Source organism: Macaca fascicularis, chromosome 8 (assembly GCF_037993035.2).
Source record: "Macaca fascicularis isolate 582-1 chromosome 8, T2T-MFA8v1.1".
NCBI classification, from domain to species: domain Eukaryota; kingdom Metazoa; phylum Chordata; class Mammalia; order Primates; family Cercopithecidae; genus Macaca; species Macaca fascicularis.
In genome coordinates this window covers 132477046-132502580 of record NC_088382.1, presented here as the reverse complement: position 1 = coordinate 132502580, position 25535 = coordinate 132477046, and the positions used below count along the sequence as shown (strand labels likewise).

The 25535-nt window shown below is 46.6% G+C and overlaps 1 protein-coding gene across 5 annotated transcripts in view; it reads right to left on the bottom strand.

Moving 5' to 3' along the window:
• Positions 1-25535, bottom strand: part of ZHX2 (zinc fingers and homeoboxes 2) — a 193881-nt gene that overhangs the window by 126402 nt on the left and 41944 nt on the right. The window lies entirely within an intron of this gene.

Below are 25535 nucleotides of genomic sequence, written 5' to 3'. Positions count from 1 at the left end.
TTTAATGGAATGACACTCTACAAATGCCTATTGTTGGTGTTGATCTTGTAATTCTACAGGTTGGTGCAAAAGTAATTGCAGTTTTGCCATTACTTTCAGTGGCAAAAGCTGCAGTTACTTTTGCACTAACCCAGGCTTCATCCTTTCAGAAGCCATCATAGGACAAAGGTTATTTAAGGCCTGAGTAACAACATTAAAAAAAAAAAAGAATCACTTTCAAACATGAGCAGAGGAAAGATCCCATGGAGACTGGCAAAAGAAAAAGTTACCCAAAGTCTGAAACATTAGAAGGTAGGACATCAGGGGTTTTTGTTTGTTTCTTGTATCAGGCCCAACATTCTGAGAAGGGTCATTACTCGCTCCCTGGTTCCCTGGCGGCAGAAGGAATACAGGGCTTCTCAGAGCCAGCGGCAGCATTCTAGCTCACACAGTTCACAAAAAGCATGTATTCAATGCCCAGGAGCAAGAGTGTCAGACCTGCTCTCCACCAGAGAAGGATGCATGTTTGGGGAACTCGACTCTTTGCAAACGTGTGTGCCTAGGTCGCTGTAACCTGACAAGTGTGCAAGGATCGCCTAACTCCCCTTCCCACAACCTCTAACAGGTTCCTCCTGACGATGACGTCCTAAATCAACCACCCAGCAAACCACTGAGAAACTGTGCCTTCTCCTCTCTCTGCCAACATCTACATCCAATCCTCAGTAAGGCTATCTTTGGACCCTCTACCTATCTCTGAATCCATCCACTTTATCTCCATGGGCACTACCCTCATCTCTTCCTGGAACTTCCACAGCAACCTCCCAGGTGGCTTCCCTGGTTCCACTTCCGCCTTCTCCACTCTGGCCAGTGATCTTCTAAAAATGCGGATCAGGTCGCAGCACTCTCCTGCTTAAACCTTTGAAGGCTTTCCACTGAACCCCAAACAAAATCCAAATTGCTCTACCAAGTCCTCCAGGCCCTACGTGTTGTGGCTCTTTCCTGTCTTTTCTGACTCAGCATCTATCACTCTCTGGATGCTGGTCCTGCCACCTGGCTGAGACTTGATTTCCTCACCTGTGAAATGGGCAGAGTAATGTCTACCTTCCAGGCTGGCTGTGGGGCCACCAGGAGTGGGGACACAAAAAGCACTTTGTAGACTGCAAAGTGCAGCACCTTTAACTTCTACCCCGCTTATAACTGGGCTTTTGTGTTCACGCTCTTGTTTTCATGCTTTCTACCTCCATTTTATCTGTACATTTTATTGTTTGTAATTTTATATGTTTTTCAGATATAAGGATATTTACATACACAAGGTATTATTGGAGACCACGTGACAACATCTCAGTATTTCAGAGGTAACAGCCCAGCTAGGGTGTGCTTAAAACCTGGACAATATTAGTTCTTTCCTGGGTAGAAAACCAAAATTTTAATTATGCAGTCAAGATTGCTAGAAGCCTAGTGAGATCTCATTAAAATTATAAACGAGTTAATTTTCTTATGAAAATGACAATAATGTGATCTTCAATATCATCTCCAACATTTTCAACAGCGGCAGATAACATTTATTAACCTTACTCTGTGCCAGCCCTTGTATTAAGCACTTTTTATGCTTTACCTTTGTTAATCCTCAGGACAACATTAGGAAGTATTATTATTGTCCAGATGAGGAAGCTGAAGTTCAGAGACATTAAGTAACTTGCCCAAGGTCACAGTGCTGGTGAGAAATAAAATTCCAATTCTCTTTGTCTGTCTGTGTTTGTAGCCCATGTTCTTTGGTTCTGCCCTATGTGTGTTTGGGTGCAGGGGGACCAGGAATGTGTTTATCTGTGGAAAATAATAGGGATAATATGGTCGGGCTGGGGGTAGTAGGCCACTGTAAGGCCACCAAGCTCCACACACGAAAGGTAGTTTGGGCAGTAGATTCTCTTTAGTGTTTTCCTTTACTACTTCATGTCTTACGTTCTAACTTGCAAAGTTGAATGATGCCCAGTGGGTTTCCTTGTAGTCAGTGCAAAAGAGTGTGATTCTCTCCTGTAAAGAGCAGTCATTGCCTTTCTGCTATTTAAACTAAAAAACGTGCATGTGAGATAGGTATACACACACACACACACACACAGAGAGAGAGAGAGAGAGAGAGAGAGAGACTCAGCGAGAAACAGTAGTCATCAAGTGCTCTGTTTTAGAGGCTGATGAGGGTGCTCTGCCTAGAAAGATTCCCAGAAGTCTTCCCTCCACCCTGACCTTCTTCTACCTCCCTCCTCACTTGACTCACCTGCGACGTCAGGCAAGTTACCTCCTCTCTCTGGACCCCAGTTCTCTCATTAGTAAATCAAAACCTCTAGATTCCCAGAGTTCTTTCCAGATCCCAGACTGGAGGGATACTTTTATATCCATGATCTCTTTTGCCTTCACAATCTCTCTTGGGAGAAGAGCAGGTCAGATTGGCAATGCGAAGCTCAGTGAAGGTGGCATGGTTAATAAGTGGACCCTGTACTAGTGTCGTCAAGTTTCAACACCAATTGCAGTATCAGCTGATTCTTCCAAGCTGCCAGCTGCCTTCAAGGGTGTGGATGGAGACTGTCTAGGACCTACGTGTGTCTACCCTTTCAAAACTGAAAGAATGAGCACTCTGAAGCCTCTGAGCATCTCCAAGCTCTGCATGGAGGCCTCTGGCCACCCCAAGAGATCAATCCCTGCAGCGCAGTTCACTTTTTCCTTCCCTCCTCCCCGCTTCCTTATCTTTGCATGGGGAAGAACACAGGCAGATGTGGTAGGAGATGCCCCAGGAAAGGCATAGATGGCTTGAAGGACTTCCTGATGTCCCTGCGGATGTAAAATTAACTGCAGAAAATCAGAAGCATGGTGTGTGTGTGTGTGTGTGTGTGTGTGTGTGTGTGTGTGTGTGTGTGTGAGTAAGGGTGGGAACAAAAAGCTAAGGGTAGAAAAAGCTCTCAGAGCCACCTGTATTTCCTCTCTAATTACTCTGTGTTTTATACTTCTTTACAAATCTATGAGCTTCCTATTATACGCCAGACAAATCTTTACAAATAGGGAGAAAGAAGCTCCCCCACTAAGACTCACCAGCTGGAAGTGTTTCAGTCATGACATAAGCTCCTTCGTGTCTAGCTGGTGAACATTCCCTGGGATCTGGTGCCAACAGTTCTTTCCCAAGGTCCTTACAGCCAAACAGAACATCAGCCAGCCCAGAACCCAGGCAGAAACCCACTAAGGTGGGGTCTCCCCAGATCCAGCAGCAGTTCACCATTTCCACCCAAAGGGCTCAGAATGCTGTAGATGCAACAATCCCTGTTTACATGAGAGGTCTCTTAAAAGTGAGCACTCAGCAGTGCGGTCTCACGGTGGGGGCCAAAGGCCACTACCAGTAGGATACAATTTGTGGGGAACTAATGAAAGGCTCCTCTAACCAAAAAGTCCCGGGTAATGACCCCTGTCTGAACCTGGTTTGAAATTCCCATAATAGAGCCGCTCATGGCTCGGATGACAAAGAGAGGCCTAGTGAGCTAAAGAAAATAGCCCACGTTTTGCTCTAGAAAGTCCTGATCACATTTGTGATAAATATACTCTTAGATGATTACTTAATCTCATTGATCCTTGATTTTTGAATCTTGAAGCTCTGTAAAATAATGAGAAATACTGACGTAGGACATCTAACACAGAGTCTGGCATGTAATAGTTCTGAGTAAACAGCAGTTGTTGCTGTAATTATCTCAATCATTTCGAGGGTCTCTGTTTAAAAAGTTCCCATGCTGTCAGGGATGCTCCACTGCAACCATGGCCCATGAGTAAAGGTTCCTTTGACGGTTTGCTAGTTGGGCTCTTGGAAAATGAGCTGGGGCAATGGTTCTCAAAGTGTCATGCCCGTATCACCTGGGAATTTGCTAGAAATGCAGATTTGGGGGCCTCACCGGCCCCAATCTGTTGAATCAGAGATTCTGGGGGTGAGGCCCAGTCATTTCACACACCCCCAGGTGATTCCAGTGCCCACTGAGTTTGACAACCCCAAAGCGCAGGCAAAAACTGCCAAATCTGGCTGATCATCAGAACTTCTGGGAGTGTTCAGGGGAGAAAAGCCGTGGGCCTTGACTCCCAGGAATTTGGAGGCTTTAGGTTCTGGGGTGAAGCCTGGGAGACAGCTTTTTTTTTTTTCTTTTTTGAGACGGAGTCTCGCTCTGTCACCCAGGCTGGAGTGCTGTGGCGGTGTAATCTCAGCTCACTGCAAGCTCTGCCTCCCAAGTTCACACCATTCTCCTGCTTCAGTCTCTCAAGTAGCTGGGACTACAGGCGCCACCATGCCCCTGGCTATTTTTTTGTATTTTTAGTAGAGACAGGGTTTTACTGTGTTATCTGCCTGCCCAAAGTGCTGGGATTACAGGCGTGAGCCACCATGCCCCGCCAGGAGTCAGCTTTTTAACAAGCTCCCTGATGTTTCCACTGAACTAGAGGTTGAGTTTGTTAGGAGAATTTGCTCCTGGCAAGAACCCGGGGATGGATGTGGTAGGAAGTAGGCTGGGGAAGCAGGCCTGGCAGGGCTGGGGGCCCTGAGAGAGAGGAAGGTGCCGAAGACCCATGTTCTCAATCCCAGGCCTATAGATTTATGAGATGAATTTCCTACAACCTTCTCATTTTCCAGCTAGGGAAACTGAGTCCCACATAAAGAGACATGACTGTCCTAAGTCCATGCAACTCATACCTGGAAGAGCTGGAACCTGAGTCATAGGTCTCGCTTCCAAAGCCAGCGCCCTTCCCACTGTGTGCTAGGAGCTCGTGCTCATTTGTTTGTTCCGTCTTCGTGTCTCTGAACATGAAAAGTGGGCTGTACAGTCAAGCGCTACATCTGCACACATTTCTCTGGAGCTGACAATAAGGGAGAGAGCTAGGGTGGACTTGGAGTCAGACGTCATATCTCAGTACAAGTTTAGGTTGTCACTGGGTAGCTGAGCCACCGAGTTACTGTTTAAGGGCCTCAGTTTCCTCCTCTGTAAAATGGGGGATAACATCTGATCTCACACAGATGCTAGCGGTTCAAACACAATCACATACATGAAGAGGCTTTCCAAGCTGCCAATCAGCTCCAAAATGCAGGGGCTTGGGAGGAAAGGGAGGCTTCATCACCAAGTCTCGCCAGACCCACTCTCTCTAGCTGGTGAACTGAAACACCCTCAAAGCAATCAGAGAACAATTAAGCGTTCAGCTGCATGCTAAGTGTGAACTCACACTGTGCCTCTGCTCAGGCTGCCCCTCTGCCTGGATTGCCCCCTCACCCCCGACCCTCCAAGTGCCCTGTATGTGCAAGAACCCTGTGTTTTGGTTCACGGTCTGTTCCTGATTCCCTACTGTGAGGCAGGAAGTGGGTTTTGCAACCCCCAAATGTCTGGCACCTGCAAAGTGTGCTCACGAAGTGGTGGATAGGGAGATCTCCAGGCCTTAGAGAAGGTCTTTCAGGTGGCTAAATGCTTCAGGGAATTCTTATCATGCGCCACTGGATTGAATACAGGAAGGACAAGGGCTTTAAACCAGGCTGAAGCCACCAGCTGACTCCCCGCTATCCCCAGGCCTCTAGAGCCTTTGTCATCCACTTCACCATTTGAGAGTTCTCGTTAGGGCTGGTGGTTTCCTGCAGGGAACGGTCAGGGGAAGACAGGGAGGAAGGGGAAGCAGGAACCAACAGCGCTCCACTGGGCAGCAGTACGTAATGCTGCTACTAAAACGAAAGACAAGAACCAAGGGCCAGGTAAACAGTCAATGCTCAGTGTTCTAAACAAGAGTTTTCATGTATCTGGTTGATTCTCCTGTTTCTCCCTGTTTTCCGGGTGTGCAGGATGAACGGAGGCATGCAGAGGAAACATGGCACCATGGCGCAAAGAACTGTTGGCAGGTGAACAGGAGGTCTGGGCTTTTCCTCCCACTCTGCCCTGACAAACTGAGTGACCTTGAGCAAGTGACACTGGATTTCAGGGTCTTGCTGTTTAAAATGGGTTCTGACAATGGGGAGAGGTTTAACTGTTCTCCTCCAGTGGACAAAGCAAACAACACGGAAAAGGAAGTAATGGCCACAGGTCCAGCAAAGCAAAACGAGTTTAATCTGACACTGTTCTGGTTAGGCTCTTTCCATGAAAACCCAACAGTAATGACAATGACAATGACAATGGTGACTACTCTTATTTACTGAGTATGCACCGAGCATGAGGTGTGGGACAAGTACTTTTCTGTGCTTGTAATGAATTTTCTGTGCAATGTAATGACAAGTGTAATGTAAAGCACTTTTAACGTAAAGCACTTTTTCTGTGCAATGTCATGACAAGCGCTCATCACAATGGTTAATCTTCACAATGGCCCTTTAAAGTAGCTACTATCATTATTCCCATTTTGCAGTTGGGCACATTGATGCACAGAGAAGTTAAACCTGGGATCAGGGACTGGCGAGTGGGAGAGCCAGGATTTGAACCCAGGGTGTCTGATTCTAGAACCTACCTTCTTTCCCACGACACTCTACCAAACTTGGAAATCTGTATTTCTACAGTTAGGAAAGAGTAACGTAACTGTGGAAAGAGTAAAGGTCTTAGGCAATTAAAATAATTAATCATTTTCTAAACAGAAGACTCAGTCTGGAAAGATCACACTTGCAGCATGCACAAATTCAAAAGCTACTAAATTATTCCTAGTGCAGGAAGTACGTCTCAGGAAGCTGGTTTAAACAAAGGTAGAATAGGTGCCCTGGAGCTAGTCCGGCACTTAAAGTCAGACAAGCTGGATTCTAGTGCGACGGCCCCATGCACCAGCCTCCTCTGCTGGGGTCAGGGAGCCACTTTGGAGTCCATTTTCTCACCCTTCAGGCAGTGCCAGAATATATATTTCTCATTCTTCAGGCAGGACCCTCTCCACTCACGGATCTAGCTCAGAATAGAGTCCCATCAGTGTCCACCTTCTCCACAACACAAGGTTTGAAAGATTCTGTCTCTCACACATTAATTAACTTCTCTATTAATAAAATAACCAGGCATATGTATAACTGCTGGAGTTTCTGAACAAAACAAGGTAACCATTGTTATCCAATTGCAGCCCAATGCAAAAACAAAACAAAACCCCCTTCGACCCTATGATATTTTTAGGCATCCCATGCCACCATATCCTGGGGACTGTAAACTTGCAGTGATTTCTGGAAATACTCTCTATATTGCGGACTTTTAGGAAAACATTGGCCTAAACTGTTCCTAAGGCCTCTTCCAATACCAAGTTCTACAGTTCTACAAAACTATGTCCGTAAGTGTGCTTTGCTAATTGCAAAAGTATCATTGAGGTCCTTATTTTGTTCCCTTAATGCTGGAAATGTAAAAAACAGGGAGGACCCCTCGGAGTCCAGAGGAGGTCATCCGAGGATACGAGCCGGGCAGGCCTCTGCCACTTCACATGGAGGGTGGAAAACACATGGAAGTCATTGGGCCCGAGAGGCTGTACCAGCTAAAAATATAAACAAGTGGAAGAAGGGTTTAGATGAACTCACGGGTGAGTGAACGATGGGGCGAGGGAAGTTGGAAATGTTCAGATTTTGTCCATTGCTTCTGCAACCTGCTCTGTTCTCTGGTAGCAATAGAAAGCTTGGCTGAATGGAGTGTGGATGCGCCCACAGAGAGCAATGCCACATTCTAGTGTGTGCCCAAGATAAAAAAGAAGGAAGGAGAAAAAAAAAGTAACGAGGGTATAGTGTGGTTCCCTGCTCCAACATATAACTTCTATAATCATACATGAAAAACCCTTTGGAATACATTTAGAAATGAAAGAAAGAAAAATAATAATTTCTGATTTGATCTCTAAAGATCTCAACTTTGTTAACATTTTGCTGTAATTTCATCATGCATTATGTGTTTTTCTTAAATAAAAACTATATATACAGTATGAATCCTACATTTTTCAGTTAACATTTACCATTTAAAAAAAATCACATTGACCGGGTGTGGTGGCTCACACTTGTAATTCCAGCACTTTGGGAGGGTGAGGCGGGCAGATCATGAGGTCAGGAGTTCCAGACCAGCCTGGCCAACATGGTGAAACTCCGTCTCTACTAAAAATACAAAAATTAGCTGGGCGTGGTGGCACGTGCTTGTAGTCCCAGCTACTCGGGAGGCTGAGGCAGGAGAATCGCTTGAACCCGGGAGGTGGAAGTTGCAGTGAGCCGACATCGAGCCACTGCACTCCAGCCTGGGTGGCAGAGTGAAACTCTGTCTCAAAAAAAAAAAAACCACACACACACTTCATATATGACCTAAGGGTTTCTACCACGTATTTAACCATTTATTTATTTAGTTGTTGAATTACCGTACTGTTCACCTTTTGTTGAACTTTGTTTTCTTTTCCCAGTTTTCTGCTGTATAAACACGCTGGGATTGACATGCCCGGTTACTTCTTTTTGGAGAAATAACAATATATCTCCAAATCTCAGAGTAGAACATGTAATCAGTTTCTCTTACAGAGACAAAGGGCATGTGAGGGATGGGCACACGAGGAATATTCGCCAGGGTGTCTGTGGTGGTGGTTTGCTGTAATACCATTTTAAAGGCTCCTTGATACCCAGGAAGTGCCCCTGGCACCCCACTATCCTGTGCTTTCTACTCTCTTCCCACAGCTATTTGTTTCTCTAGAAGATTCTTCCATTGCTCTGCAAACTGAGAGCACTTGGAGAGCTACAGAGATGTGCAGCCACTGGGCTAAAGCACACTCAGACGGGGCTCTTATTAGAAATGCAAATCTCCTCTCTGCTGACAAATCCCAAACACAAAGCTCAACGGGCTCTTCCACCCTCCTCTCCCCCAGGCGGGTGGCCTCTGTCTTCCATGTTACCTGAATGAGCTGAAAGGGAGTTGGCTGGGTTGTGGATCAGTAATCTGAGAAGGAAAGGATCTGTCTGAAATGGAATTGTCTCCCCAGTGTTTCCATTTTACCCAATAAGAGGAAGTCAGTCTTTCTTCTCAGCCTTAACTCTACTAAAAGCCATTAAGCACCGACAAAGACAGGAGACATTATTTGTTGGCAAGTGTGAATGCTGCATTCTGCACCTCCAGCAGGGATGGAAATTGAGCTGTTTACTTGGTGGCCACCCCAAGGGATTGAAATGAAGCTCTAATGTGACAGCATTTCTGAAATGCAAGTTTAAAATCCCAAATTCTCACCCTCTATTCCCCACCTGTAAAACTCACTAGGAATTAGCACTATTAATTTAGCTGAATTACACCCTGACTAGATCTGACCACCAGATGCAAATGAACTCACCAGTAGGTGACCACACTAACCTGGGTCTGGTTTTGGAAAGGAGGGTGGGTGTTTGAAACCTGTAGGGGTAGTGGCAGGCCCACCTTATGGAATAACTTGCCTCATTACAAGTGACATCCAGGATGGGGCTCATGATTAGAGATGGGGGCCTAAAGCCCGTTGCTCAGATGGGGTTTCCTTTGATGGTCAGTAATACAGTTACTGAAAAGGGGTCTGGATCTAGACCCCAAGAGAGGGTTCTTGGATCTTGCACAAGAAAGAATTCAGGGCGAGTCCGTAAAGTGAAAGCAAGTTTATTAAGAAAGTAAAGGAATAAAATAATGGCTACTCCATAGACAGAGCAGCCCCCAGGGCTGCTGGTTACCCATTTTTATGGTTTTTTTTGATTACATGCTAAACAAGGGGGGATTATTCATGCCTCCCCTTTTTTGACCATATAGGGTACCTTCCTGATGTTGCCATGGCATTTGTAAACTGTCATGATGCTGGTGGGAGTGTGGCAGTGAGGATGACCAGAGGTCACTCTCGTCACCATCTTGGTTTTGGTGTGTTTTGGCTGGCTTCTTTACCGCAAGCTGTTTTATCTGCCAGGTCTTTATGACCTGTATCTTGTGCCGACCTCCTACCTCATCCTGTGCCTTAGAATGCCCTAATCGTCTGGAAATGCAGCCCAGTAGTGTAAGATTCTCCCTGGGGCCTGAAAGCTTCAGGGGATGAATAACTCCTCCCTTCTCAGGCCCAGTCCCAAGGCACAATGCTACTTGCACCAGCAGCATGCGCCAGCAAAATGGCAGAAGTAGGAAGAAAGCCGGCTGGAAGACACTTAACCTGGATGGAAGACATTTACCCCTGAAGGTCAAGAAAGAGGCCATCCGGGTACAATGTAGTAGTTATGTCAGACTAGGACACTTCCCCTTTACAGGAGACTATAAATCCTTTGCCCCATCCTCACTTGGTGCTGATGCCATTTTAGGCCTCAGCCAGCCTGCACCCAGGTACTCATTAAAACAGCATGTTGCTCCACACCGCCTTGTGTTGTCTGTTGGCGCGCTCTTCGGATTGGAACCAATACAAGAACCTTACATCAGGTGCCAAAACCTGGGAGGGGCTCAGGTCTGTGTCCCCAGTGGACCTACCCCTCCACCCCAGAGAGCAGGCCAGAGCAGACGGACAAAGGAAGCTCCTCAGCCTCTAGTCACCTCTCTGTGCATGCACATCGGTCACTGATCTCGCCTACTGGTAAGTTTTCCCAGGAGCCCTGTTAACGGGAAAACCCACACAGCCTCTCCTGGTTTCTCTGGTCCAAAAATCCAACGTTGGTCCAAGAAGGCTCTGGTGTGTGCCAGGCACTTGCTGATCATCTGTTCTTAGGAGGACGCCTCTAAGCCATTTGATCCTGTTCTGGGAACGAAAAAACGGCAGCAGGGACGATTGCTCCTTTTATTGTCTCTCTCTGGCTGTCCAGGACGTCTCCTCTTCCCTGTCCAGGATGGTCTCCTTTTTCCTGTTCTCTGGAGCCTACCCTCTGTTGTGGGAAATTCCCAGTCTTCCATTCCAAAGGACAGCCCTCTAAGCTGGCTGCCTCATAAAAAAACCTACAAACCTTAGGCCTCTGGCAAGATATCCGTCCTAAGTGCATTGTCTTTTTTGCAATTCAGTCTGGCCATAATACAATTAAATAATGGGTCCAAATGGCCCGCAAATGAAACATTCGACTTTACAATTTTAACTGACTTAAGCAATTATTGCCGAAGACTGAATAAATGAAGAGAAGTTCCTTATCTCCAGGCCCTTTTACACTCAGATCACAACCCAACCTTTGCAATTCTTGCTTACCTGTTCAAATCCTTCTCGATTCTTGCCGCCCTGATTGCCTTTCTCCTGCCGACCCTACCTCTTTTTTCCTCATTAAATCCAGCAGACTGCTGTCCACCCCTCCCAGCCCTTACCTCTTCCTGTCAACCGCCTTCTTTAACCCCCCACCAAGCCTCCTCGTTGTCTTCTCAGCCGCCATCTTCCCAGCCGCCGTGTTCTCGGTCAGCAGTATCCACTTCTTTTCCTACACTGTCCCCTCCTCAGAACAATTCTAGTATTGCCTGTATCCATTCTACTCCCCCACTGCCCTCTCCTGGGGCTTGTAAACCCATCCCACCACCTTATGGCCCTATCTTCCACTGCCTATCAACTCAATCCCCCTTCCCCCTTCAAACTCTCAGCAGGAACCACTTCCGGGTTCTTCCTTCTCTCCCACCGGTACTCGCTGGGGCACCATCTTTGGGCCCATGGCCCACTCTTACTTCAGCGCCTGTGCTAGAATGCTCCCTTCAGGAAGTAGCAGAAAATGAAGGTATTGTTAGAGTTCATGTTCCCTTCTCCCTCACTGATCTCTCTCATTTCCAGAAGACCCTACCTCTTATATTGGAAAATTTCAGAACCTCACCCAGTCTTATGAACTAACCCGGCATGACCTCTAGGCTACCCTCTCTTCCACCCTCACCCCAGAAGACCGAGACCGTATCTAGACCCTAGCTCAGGCACAGCTGATACCATTCATCACCAAGCTCCCGCCCAACCTACTGGTGCAGAGGCACTCCCCAACCAAGACCTCCACTGGGATTATCAAGATGGGGCCTCTGGATGCTGCCATTGAAACCACATAATTGTGTGAGCAGGACTCAAAAAGGGTGCCCATAAAGCAGTAAACTATGAAAAACTTTCAGAAATCACCCAAGGTCCTAATGAAAACCCAGTCCTTTTTCTTTCTCATTTAACTGAAGCCATTAAAAAATATACCAACCTAGACCCAGCCAGCCCAGAAGGAACCACTATCTTAAACCTTCGGTTCATCTCCCAATCCACCCCCAATATTCGGCACAAACTTCAGAAGCTTGATGAGGGCCCTCAAACCCCACAATGAGACCTTCTTAATTTAGACTTCAGAGTCTTTAACAATCATGATGAGGAAAGTAAAAGGCAAAAACAGACAGTTTCGAATGCTTGCCTCTGCCGTCATGATCCCTGCAGGCCCACGGGCCGCAGCTCCACCCAGAAGCCTCCTAGCAATCCACCTCCACCTGGTGCCTGTTTCAAGTGCAGCAATGAAGGCCACTGGTCCAGACAATGTCCCAACCCAGGTAAGCCCACCAGGCTGTGCCCCCTCCGTGGAGGACCCCACTGGAAGTCAGACTATGAGCAGCCCCAGCAAGGACTGCCCCGATCCCTTCCTGAGCCGGACAAAACCTCCAACTCGGATCTCATCGGCCTTGCCACTGAAGACTGATGGTGCCCTGGAACAGACGCCCTGGCAACTACCATCACTTCATCCAAGCCAAGGGTAACCCGATGGTGGCAGATAGGCCAGTATGTTCTTTTTAAATTAATACCGGGCAATCTACTCTGCTTTACCTAATTTTTCAGGACCCACCCAGTCCTCCCAAGTCTCTGTTGTGGGAATTGACTGACAAGTCTCCAAACCCCGAGCCAGCCCTCCACTTTTCTGCTCCCTGAACACCTTTTCCTTCGCTCACTCTTTCTTAGTCCTGCCCTCATGCCCAACTCCACTGCTAGGCAGAGACACCTACTCTCCACTTTCACACCACTCTCCACTTTCACATTCCCCATAGGACCCAATACATCAACCCAGACCCTTCTGGGGCATCTAACTCTCTTCTACTCCTCCAACTTCCCACCTTAAAACATGCAACTTTTCCTTATCCCCTATCCGTAGTTAACCCCGCAGTTTAGGATACTTCCACACCTTCAGTCGCAGAATACCACACCCCCGTCCGCATTACCCTTAAGGAGCCCACCCAGTTCCTATCACAGAAGCAGTATCCCGTCCCTCAAGCAGCTCTCATAGGCCTAAAGCCTATCATTTCTCGCCTCCTCGCCAGTCACCTACTCCGCCCAACAAACTCCCCTTTTAACACACCAATTCTACCTGTTAAAAAGCCAGATGGAACTTATCGCTTAGTCCAGGACCTCAGGCTCATTAACCAAGCTGTACTCCCAGCATGTCCAGTAGTTCCTAACCCATACACCTTACTTTTCATGATTCCCTCCAATACCACCCATTTTTCTGTTCTAAACCTAAAAAATGCCTTTTTCACAATTCCTTTACACTCGAATTCCCAAAACCTCTTTGCCTTTACGTGGGAAAACCCTGACACCCACATTTCACGTCAGCTCACCTGGTGTGTATTACCTCAGGGTTTCAGAGACAGCCCCCACCTTTTCGTACAGGCCCTTGCTCGCGACCTCTGTGTCTTATCCCTAAAACCGTCCACTCTCCTTCAATGTGTTAATGATCTGCTCCTGCATAGCCCCTCTCAAAGAGACTGCAACACCCATACTGTCTCTCTCTTTTAAACTTTTTGGCAGAACGGGGGTATTAGGTCTCCCTCAAGAAAGCAAAAATATGCACCCCCTTAGTCACCTATCTAGGCCTGGCTCTTACCCTGCAAACCTGAGGGCTCACAACCAACCACATATCCCTCCTCCAGTCCCTCCCGCCTCTGCAAACTAAGCAAGAAATTCTCTTTTCTAGGACTAGCAGGATATTTTAGGCTCTGGGTTCCCTCCTTCGCTCTACTTGCCAAACCGTTATACCAAGCTGCTAAAGGCCCTCTCCATAAGCCTTCAAACCCTGCACAGCCTATTACCCAGCCTTTCCGTCTACTCCAGAAGGCTCTCACCTCAGCCCCCGTCCTCACTCTCCCAGACCTCACCAAACCTTTCTGCCTCTATACCAACGAACAGCGTGGAGTTGTACTGGTGTTCTAACCCAGTCTAAGGGACCCACCCTCCAGGTTGTTGCCTACCTCTCTAAACAGCTTGAAGTCACAGTTCTTGGACAGCCTGCCTGCCTCTGAGCATTGGCGGCAGCCGCTGTCTTCACCCTTGAAAGCCTAAAACTATCTCTCCATGCCAACCTAACAGTTTATTCAACCCATAACATCAAAGACATGCTAGCTCACCGCAGTGTACTGTCTCATCTCTGCGCCACGGCTCCTCCAACTGTATGCTCTATTCGTAGAAACTCCCCACATCACCGTGCTCACCAGCTCCCATCTAAACCCGGCCACGCTCTTACCTGAAGCTACAACTGCCCAAGACCCTACACACTTCTGTGTAAACACCGTTCAAACCTTTCTTATTACACCTTTTCCAAACCTAAGAGATCAACCCATTCCAGATGCCTCCTTTAGTTGGTTTGTAAATGGCAGCTCCTTCCTACATCAAGGACACCGGCATGCTGGCTATGCTATAGTGTCACTCCCCCGCTACACACTATTGAAGCCAAGCCGGACAACAGATCAACATCTATTCAAATTCTCATTGTATGTTCCACATAGTGCACTCACACTCATCCATCTGGAAAGAATGGGGTTTCCTAACTGCAAAAAACACTCCTGTCATACATGGCTCTCTCATCAGCAAACTCCTTCAAGCTGCCAGGCTCCCGCAGAAAGTTGCCATCATTCATTGCAGGGGCCACCCAATCCCAGGCAATCCTATACTGGCTGGAAATGTGCTCGCAGATCAGGTAGCCAAAAAAGTAGCCCTACAACCTGTGCAAGGCCGGTTTCTGTTCCTGTCCTTGTTCTGTCCTCTTTACTCCTCAGAAGAAAAGGAGGACTTCTGAGCCCAAAACCTTCAAAAGCAAGGACCATGGTGTGTCAAGGAAGGGCGCTTCGTTGTTCCTCACTCTCAAAGCCTTCCTCACCTCCAAAGCCTCTACAACTCTTTCCATGTCGGTTACAAACCTCTCCTGCGACTTCTCCGCCCTATCCTCACCTGTCCTCATCTTTCCAGCCGTGTTTGAGAAATTACACAGTCCTGCTCTGTCTGCCACTCGGTGTCACCCCAGGGCTCCCTCTGGTCACCGCCTTTTCCTACCCACCAAGGGCAGGGCCAGGTACCTGGGCAAGATTGGCAAGTAGATTTCACTCACATGCCGCCCAATAAACAGCTCTGCTATCTTCTGGTCTTTACCTGTACTTTCTCCGGGTAAGTAGAAGCGTTCCCAACAACTTCAGAAGGTGCAAATATCGTCACACAAACTCTCATCATGCATACAATTCCCTGTTTTGGACTCCCAACATCCATCCAGTCCAATAACGGGCCCACCTTCATCAGCCAAATTACCCAAGGCGTCTCTTCATCCTTAAGAATAAAGTAAGTTCTCCACATACCCCACAGGCCTCAATCTTCAGGCAAAGTTGAAAAATATTAACTCTGTCCTTAAAGCCCGATTCACCAAGCTGGCTCTGGAAATTCGCCAGTCATGGACAAAATATCTCCCTTTTACCCTCAAGAAACTCGGCGCAACACCGAAAGCACCCTCTTTTTATAGTCCCTTTAAAATCATGTATGCCTGAACTTTTGTCTTAGGGCCTCCATCCTTACTAGACTCTGAGCCACGCGGGAATTACCTCCCCTCCTTAATCCAGACACGGTCCTTTATTCATAAAGCAGCAGATGAGGCCATGCCTTTCCCTGTCGACGCCTCCTTGTCCTCTCAACATAACTGTCTTGCGGGCACAGACATATTTCCAGACAATCCAGACGATGCTCCTGCTATGACACGGTGAATACCAACCCGTCTCTCAAGAATACCTAAAAAAGTAAGGTTTTCTTTTTCCAAGGTGCCCAAGCCACCCCCTATGTCCCGCCTGAAGTAGTTATTAAGAAAGTCGTCCCTTTTCCCTTTTCTATAACCAAATAGACAGGAATGTAAGATTCTCCCCGGGGCCTGGAAGCTTAAGGGGATGAGTAACTCCTCCCTTCTCAGGCCCAGTCCCAAAGCACAAGGCTACTTGTGCCAGCAAAATAGCAGAAGCAGGAAGAAAGCTGGCCAGAAGACACCTACCGTGGCTGACATGTACCCCTGAAGATCAAGGAGGAGGCCATCCGGGTACAACGTAGCAGTTACATCAGACTAAGACACTTCCTGTTTACAGGAGACTATAAATCCTTTGCCCCATCCTCACTTGGTGCTGACGCCATTTTAGGTCTCAGTCCGCCTGCACCCAGGCACTCATCAAAACAGCGTGTTGCTCCACGCTGCCTGGTGTTGTCTGTCAGCGCGCTCTTGGGGTTTGAACTGATACAAGAACCTCACAAGTAGGTCTCGGCCTCATTTTACCCAACCACTATTCAAGATGGAGTTGCTCTGGTTCAAATATCTCTGACAATATTGAAAACTTAACATGCTTACACCCCTCAATGTGGCACATTCAGATTCTCCCTAGTGACACACCCGCTTCTTCATCACCAACAGGGCTCCACTTCACAATCTGCCCATGCCATTCCTTCTACCAGTCGAGGGAGGGCCACCGCTACTTCCAAATGCCTCTCCAAACTCACCTTATATAGGCAGAAAGCTTGTCAAGATGAATTCTGTCTGGGGTCATTTATTTTATTTCCTTTTGGCACTCTGAAAATTCAGTGCACTCAACTCTCACAGTTATTGCTTTTCCACTGTTGTCACAGAAACTCGCTTGTGTATTTGGTCTCTACCCTGTTCCTCAGCACTTGAAGGCGGGACCCGTCTTTCATGCGTGGTTCCTAACAGTGCTCAAATAGAAATTTGTTTTCCCCCAACTCTTATAATGAGGTGGGAGAATTTTCATATTGTTCTTTTTTTTTTTTTTTTTTTTTGAGACGGAGTCTCACTCTGTTGCCCAGGCTGGAGTACAGTGGTGAGATCTCGGCTCACTGCAAGCTCCGCCTCCTGGGTTCACGCCATTCTCCTGCCTCAGCCTCCCGAGTAGCTGGGACCACAGGTGCCCGCCACCATGCCCGGCTAATTTTTTGTATTTTTAGTAGAGACGGGGTTTCACCGTGTTAGCCAGGATGGTCTCGATCTCCTGACCTCATGATCCTCCCACCTCGGCCTCCCAAAGTGCTGGGATTACAGGCGTGAGTCACCGCGCCCGGCCAAGTTTTCATATTGTTCTTATTCTTTCTCCATAATTTGTATGGATGTAGGTATGTCCATGTCATTATAAAGAGAATATAAGCACATTAAATAAACTTTGAAAAGTAAAGAAAAAACTAGCATAGTTCATCACCCAACTCTAAGCATTGTTATAAGTTCTTGAAGCTTTCATTACAGTCAAAGGAAACAGGCCTTGTTTGATGGAAATTTTGCACAGTTGAACAAATGATTTTGGATTTGCAGATTTGAAGTTGGAATGTATCATAACATAGCCTTGGTAGTTCAGCATAGCTGTGATGAAGAAGACGCATTCTTCCTCGGTTGATGAATCCTGGCTCAGCCATTAACCAGCCGTGTGACTTGAGGCAAGCTGCTTAATCTCTCTGACTCTGGGCATATCTGTATGCCTTCAGAAAACGTTATTCCACTACACATACATTACATATATTCCTCATTTTACGTCATGTCCCATGCAAGCAGCTACCCTTACTATTACACAGTCTTCATAACCAACCTTCAAATTGTTCTATAATATTCTATTTAATCAGTAGCTCACAGTTAAGTAAATGTTTTCTTTTTGGTGAAATGCAGTGTTTTAATAACTGAAAAAAAGATCAATGTCTTCAATTTGTAGTGGGTAAATAAATGAATTATTATCTGCCATCTCCTGGGTACTCTGTGTAAAATAAAATAAAATAAAATAAAAACCCACAACACCCTGGGTAGAGCCCAAACCCACTGTACTTCATTTATATTCCCTATGAGAACAATCTGGAATGAGCCTTCTAAGAACCCCTTTACAGGCACGATCCATCAGCCCTGTGAAGCGCGGCAACACACCTGTGGTTAAATGAACCACTCATTCCCTCAGAGCAGTCCCTTCTCAGTGCCCATGGCCACCAGGGCTGCTGCCAGCACATCCCCCACAGCCCAAGGCCCCACCTAATTATTACACAGAGCATGAGGGGCTCTCTGGTCAACAAGGTATGTCGCAGGGACAGCGTCTCCTGCCACTGATTTAGTTGCACACTGGTAGATGTATTCATGGGCCTCAGTTTTCCCTGTCTTCCTGGGTTTTGGTTTCTCTTCTGTCATTCTTATCCACATAGTGACCACGTAATGGCCCTTATGCTCAGCTAGCATAAGAAAGCACCCTCCCTCTAGTCTCCTGGTGTGTGAGTGAGATCCTCTTCCCCCATATAACTAACATACACGCACATGCACGGTACAGATAATTTCTCTATCTTCAGCTCCTGAAAACACAGGAATTTTCGTTTCATTCCTCTCCTAAGCCCTAAGTCTGTGCTTCTGTCCACTCCACAGGGGTGCTTTTGTTCCATATACGCTGCACTCACCTCTGCTCTCCTGGCCGGTGCTGTCTAGGTGCCCTTGGGTCTCTCCTGTGAGCCAGCTTTTCTCTTTTACTTATGTATTTATTTAGAGACAGGGTCTCACTGTCTCCCAGGCTGGAGTGCAGTGGTGAGATCATGGTTCACTCCAGCCTTGACCTCCTGGACTCAAGCGATCCTCCCATCTCAGCCTCCCGAGTAGCTGGGACTACAGTTGTGCACCAACATGCCCAACTAATTTTTAAATTTTTTGTAGAGACAGGGTCTCACCATGTTGCCCAGGCTAGTCTTGAACTCCTGGGCTCAAAGGGATCCTCCCGCCTTGGCCTCCCAAAGTGTTGGGCTTATAGCCATGAGCCACCGCATCCAGCTCTTCTCTATTTCATCTTGTCTCTGTATTTAATACTAGGTTGGTGCAAATGTAATGGCGTTTTTTTCACTGGAACTACTTTTGCACCAACCTAAATACTTTAAAGAGGGCTGCCGGCCTTAAGAATCCCATGTCTTAATTATTTATGTACGGATTCTCTCCTTTTATTTCCCTAAATATGCTGATTCTGAAGTCAGATTCTCTTCTTTTTTTCTCCTAAAGATTTTGATTCTGAAGTCAGACAGATCTGGGTAACCTTGGGTCAGTTACTCAATTTCTTGAGCCTTGGTTTTCTCATCTGTAAAACAGGGCTCTATTAGTACCAACTTTCTTCAGAGTTGTTGTGACAATTAAGTGATCTAATACATGTCCTGCACTTGGCACAGTGCTTGGGACTTAGAAAGCACACAAATGTTAGCAAGTATTACCACTGTTACCATCATTAATTATATTCATTAATAACAATCCTCAGTTGTTAAAAAAAAAGAAAGCCTATGTAGGCTGGGTGCAGTGGCTCACACCTGTAATCCCAGCACTTCGGGAAGCCAAAGCAGGCAGATCACCTGAGTCTAGGAGTTTGAGACCAGCCTGTGCAACATGGCGAAACCCTGATTCTATCGGGAAAAAAAACAACCAAAAAATCCCCAAAATTAGCTGGGCATGGTGGCGCAAACTTGTAGTCACAGCTACTTGGGTGGCTGAGGTGCGAGGATCAATTGAGCCTGGATTCGAAGGTTGCAGTGAGCCGAGATAGAGCCACTGCCCTCCAGCTGGGAGCGAGATCCTGCCTCAAAATAAAATAAAAATAAAAATGCCTAAGGTGCCTTTAGAGCTTGTCATTTTCTAAATTTGTCCATCCCAGGCTTTCTCACCTCCGCCTAGGAACCTTATTCAACCTAAAACTCTTAACTCTTGGTTAATTTTTCTCTTCTGTGGACTTATAAAATTAAACCTACATTATGAGTCAGAAGAATCTGAATTCTACTCTCATAGAAGAGTAAAAATGGCTATGACCCTGCACATGTAACAGTCTCTCTGAGTTCCATCTTTCTTGCCTGAAAAATGAAGAAGTTGGACCTGAACACATTTTCCCAAACACATTCCAGAAGCTTCCACCTTTCCAAAGACAATCGCCCCTTACACACAGACCTTTTGGTTAGAGCAGTGCCATGCGCTGTGAACAAGCGAACACCCTAGCACCGCCCCCAAGCTGTACCTCTGTTAGCTCCGTGTCAGGATTTGGATGGTGTCTACACTGCCTGGCGCCTCAGCAACCTCAAAGGGCTGACCCAGACCCTTTCATAAAAAGAAGATTCTAATTGGTATAAACCTCAGCTCTGTAAGGAAGGAAAATGAACTGCAAGCTCTGCTGAAAAACTAGGACAAGGTTCTCTTTAGCAAGTCTCCAGGTACTGCTCTGACAATCACTGGGTATCATGAGCCTTAAAACATGCCCCCGCCTGGTGCAGTGTCTCCTGATTAAACTGGCTGCCAGGTTGAGGGCATGGCAGGCAGAAGTGGCAAATTTCAAAACCACACAATTACTAGTAGTTTGGGAAAAACCGTTGGAAACACCATGCCAATCATTTAATTCATTTTCCAAGCTCTTTTTAAATGCAAAATATGCTAATATGTTGTTGGAGTGTCCAGCGTGGAACCTGCTAAACCCAGGGCCGGTGGGAATGGAGCACAGCGAGAATAATGGTCCATTTTCCCTCTAGTGAAGAAAATAGGGCCGATGCCACTAGGCTCAAGTGTTTCTTTGTATTCCCTTCAGCTGCAGAAGGTGTGATCACCCTTAGAGTCACAGATTCAGGAATAATGGGCTTCTTTTCTGCGCAGAGCCCAAGTCCTGCTCCTGGTAAGTGAGATGTATCCTTGAGTTGTCTGTTAACTCCTCCTGGGGAGCAGGGGGTAATGAAGGAGGAAATAAAGAGAGGAAGAGAGGGGAATTTATGGCTTGATGGAATACATTAATTTAGGTCCAAAGGGGTTGGTGCAGTGCGGTTTCTGACAGATGACATAGTCCTGCTTTTTGTAGCCCTCCATTTCACTTACCTGCATATGGAGAAGGATAAATTACAGACCAGGAGTCTCTCTTTGAGGTTTCAGGTGAATCAGCTTCCTTACCAAATATTATAGCCATTTTGCCAAAAACCATGCACTTCTTGCACCTATTTTATAATCTTTTTTTTTTTTTTTTTTTAAATGGAGTCTCGTGCTTCTGCCCAGGCTGGAGTGCAATGGTGCAATCTCGGCTCACTGCAACCTCCGCCTCCTGAGTTCAAGTGATTCTCCTGCCTCAGCCTCCCGAGTAGCTGGAATTACAGGCATGCATCCCCACGCCCGGCTAATTTTGTCTTTTTAGTAGAGACAGCGTTTCTCCATGTTGATCAGGCTGGTCTCGAACTTCCAACCTCAGGTGATCTGCCCGCCTTGGCCTCCCAAAGTGCTGGGATTACAGGCGTGAGTCCCTGCGTCTGGCCTTAACCCATTTTATTCTACAACTAAAAGCTGCAGCTCCCTGTTATTTAATAAGCACATACTACTGGGTACTATTTTGTACACCCAGTACTGAACTAATCTTGGTGGTGGGGGTATAACACAGGAGTATATGTACATCAGGGCCTTTATAGCCATTATTAACCCATTTATGCCAGAGATCGCAATTTTTTTGAACTTTTGCATTAGTGAAAAATCAGACCTTGGCGATGACCTTGAGCAGTAGGATCTAAATCACTCCACATACTTAGCGTTCCAATAATGGAACACCAGGCATAAGTTGGTTAATTGAGCATCGACTATCTTCCCAGGACAACCAGCTTAACCATAACTATGTACCTTGATTGCTGGGGGAGAGACACACATCCAGGTAAAAAGGAAGTGAGGTATGCACAAAAGAGGGGGAAAGCCAGATTGCAATCTACCAAGTCTCTCAAGGCTTGCCAACTGGTGACTGGGGCTGAATTTAGCACTCGGACAGGTTTTCTTTGACCTGTTCAATGTTTTTTTTTGGGGGGTTTTCTTTTGAGACAGAGTCTCACTCTGTCACCCAGGCTGGAGTGCAACGGTGCGATCTTGGCTCACTGCAAACCTCCACCTCCCCAGTTCAAGTGATTCTCCTGTCTCAGCCTCCTGAGTGGCTGGGATTACAGGTGCCCACCACCGTGCCCAGCTAATTTTTGTATTTTTAGTAGAGACAGTGTTTTACCATGTTGGTCAGGCTGGTCTGAACTCCTGACCTCAGGTGATCTGCCTGCCTCAGCCAATGGTTTAAACATTTTGAACATGTCTCATGGAAATAACGATTTCCATCTTTCTTGAAAAAAATAAAAAGGGACTATCTGGCATCACTGAGCCCACATTACTGCATGGAAACAATGAGCCAGGGCTCAGTGGCAATCGTCCCTTTTGGACTGGATGTGGGCTCTCTAATTTGCCAAAGTCACCACCACTCCCTATTACTTACCTCTGGCTAGGCTCACTCATGCCATTGATGTACCTGGCCCTTGTATGCATTTGATTTTGCCTGCCTGGCCTAGGATAGGCTTCTTACCTTGCAGATAAGGAATCTGAGGACTAGAGAGAGAGAAGACAAGTACAGGTCTCTCTGCTGGACATCTGGGTCTGTGTAATTTTTATTATATCACAGTGTGTGTCATCAAGGGCAACCTGCGGGGTACAGGGCACATTAAATACAGGAGGACCATCATAACTACCTGATGAGTAGATGAGCGAATGAATGCATAGATGGACAAGTCCAGGCCATAGATGCTGTAGGGTGTGGAGGCGCTTGTGGTGGGCAGGAGGCCTGGGGGAAAAGGATGGAATAAGAGCAGCCCCAAAAGAGCTCAGGAAAGAAGTGAAGGGTTCTTGGCTTACTCTAGGACCTGAAGCTCCATTTGTTCAGTGTTGCTTATTCATGATTTTTAAGATGTATTTTTATTGTAAAGTAGAATAAAGACACAGAAAAGCACATAATGCATAAAATAGAGATTCCAAGCAGGGCCTCTCAAAGTGCCAGAGACCTGAGGACAGGGGATGTGAATAGGAGAGCTTCTTGGACTGGATCTCTCATTCATGAAATGACATGAATTTAAACTTTTGACACAGTCCATGCAAGACATAACTGAATGAAGCAGTCTGAATTTGGGACAGTACCACCTAGAGGATACCCTAAATAATATATCTTAAATATAAACCTTGTGATAAACTAGTCCACAGCACCATTCTATTGCCTAGCACTTTAGATGTCAAAAGAGCCAGCTTGTTGATTTAAATTTTTACAAACCTGCCATTTTTGTAATCTGGTTTCAATATTTTTTCATACCTTCATATGTCAGGAGACTAAAAATATAGACTAAAATATAGTGGCCAGGATCTCTCTTGACCTTAGAGAGGCCTGATCCCATGGCAGAGCTCGAAAACCAGGAATTGGAGGGAGGCGGTTTAAGTTCACTGAACAAGAACAGGGATGGGGTGTAGGAAGACACGGCATTTCTAGCTCAGCCAAGGCAGCCAGAACAACCCGCATGCTTACCAAGTGCCAGGGATGTGCCGATGGTTGAGTATAACGATGACCAAGCCCCGGCCGTAAGGGAGTCATGACCCAGCCAGGCAGCCAGGAACTAAGCCAGCTATAAAGCACAAGCACTGCGACAATGGGGCACAGAAGGTGTGGGGGTCATCGGGGAAGAATGTGCATGTGCTTGAGGATATACCAACAGGCAGATGGTGTGACTGGAGGTGCAGCAGGCAGAATAGTGCCGTCACCCTCAAAAGATGTCCACATTCGAATCCCCAGAACTTGCAGTTATATCCCCTTACATGGCAGAAAGGACTGCAGATGCGATTAGTTTCAGGATCTTGAGATGGGGAGATTATCCTGGCTTAACCAGGTAGGCTCAATGTAATCACGAGGATCTTTATGAGTGAAGGAGCCAGGCAGGAGAGTCAATGTTGGAATAATGTGGCTGGAGAAAGACTCAACTGATCACTGCCGGCTTTGAAGATGGACAGGGGCTGTAAGTCAAAGAACATGGGCAGCCTCTGGAAACTGGAAAAGGCAAGAAAATGATTCTCCCTCTGACCTCCAGAAGGAACAGCCCTGCCGACACTCTAATTTTAGCTCAGTGAGGTCCATTTTGGACTTTTAAACTCCAGAACTGTCAAATAACAAATTTCTGTTGTTTTCTATCATCAGTTTGTGGTCATTTGTCACAGCAGCCATAGAAAATACAGGAGGAGAATCAGACCAAGAGATGGGGGACCTAGGGGACTGGCCCTATATTGGTACCAGTGATCCTCTTTGACCGTCTGTTTCTTTCTCTGAAAAACATGAGCATTGGGCTCGATGGTATCTAAGGTACCTTCCAGTTCTGACATTTTGTATTTTGACGGAAGAGGGGAAGAGCCACTGTACAATGGCTGACAACTTGTTGCGAGGGTTGACAGAGAACAGCACGTCCCGGAGCATGTTCGGTTGGAATTTCCATTCCATGGGCTATGGGTGAGGGTTCATTCAGAGATCTCTCCATGCAGCAAATCACTACGGAGCATCTCCTAGGCCCTGTATGTTCTAGGCACTTAGAGTCAATGGTGCATGGGGCAGGCTCTGTTCTCTGTCCTCATGGAGCTGAGCTCAGGGAGTCAGCCAGTGCACAGGTGAACTTCTAAGTACACAAGCTAATTTCTGCCAGTCATTAATGCCATAAAGAGCATGCATCCTGGTGATGAGAAAGAGCAGGTTTCCACAGGGCGGACAAGGCCAGCCTCCCAGGGTCAGATCTGACTCAGGACTAAGTGATGAGATGAGACAGGCATGAAAGAAAACGGGAACGAAGTTTGAAAATATATTGAGCTCAACAAAATTAAACAGAATTATATGTGGGGGAGTTCTGAGGGTTCGAATGTCTGAATTGATTCACGTGTTCGTCGGACACAGTGTTTTATTAAATCAGACAGTGTTCGAGGTGCCAGAGATACAGTCCTGAACAAAACAGGCAAGCGCCCTACAGCGTAGAGCTTTGTTACTGTGTGGAAGACAGATTACGCAAAAGTCAACAGGTTAATATGAAATCAGGAGGTAAAAGTACTCTGAAGAAGAACTGAACAGGATGAGTGGGTAGAAGGTGTCAACAGCGGCCATAACTGGTCTGGGAAGACCCCTCAGAGGTGTCCATATCTGAGCAGAGATCTAATATGCATTAGATCAGTATGCATTTCCCAAACTGAAATGACAAGGGAACCTCTTTGTCACAGAGCACCCTGCAGGACTGCTTCTGAGAACATGCTTTGAGAAACGTGGGCATGGAGATAGTCAGAGTAGAAAGTGAGATCTTCATACTTCCAAGACCCGGGTGCTCATGTTAGAACGGAGACTCTGAATCTCATAAATGCAAAGTAAGACCTTTCATATAGGAGGCTCATCATCCACCCCCAACTGGGAGGTCTCTGCTTGACTTCAGGATTGGCAAAGCACTGCACAAACTCTCCCCAGCTGCCCTGGATTCATGCTGGTTCTGCAGGGTTCACGAAGATGGAGAGTACATTTAACCCATGGTTAGACGAGATGGCCTTTGCAGGCCTGAGCAGATGCTAGTTTTTCACA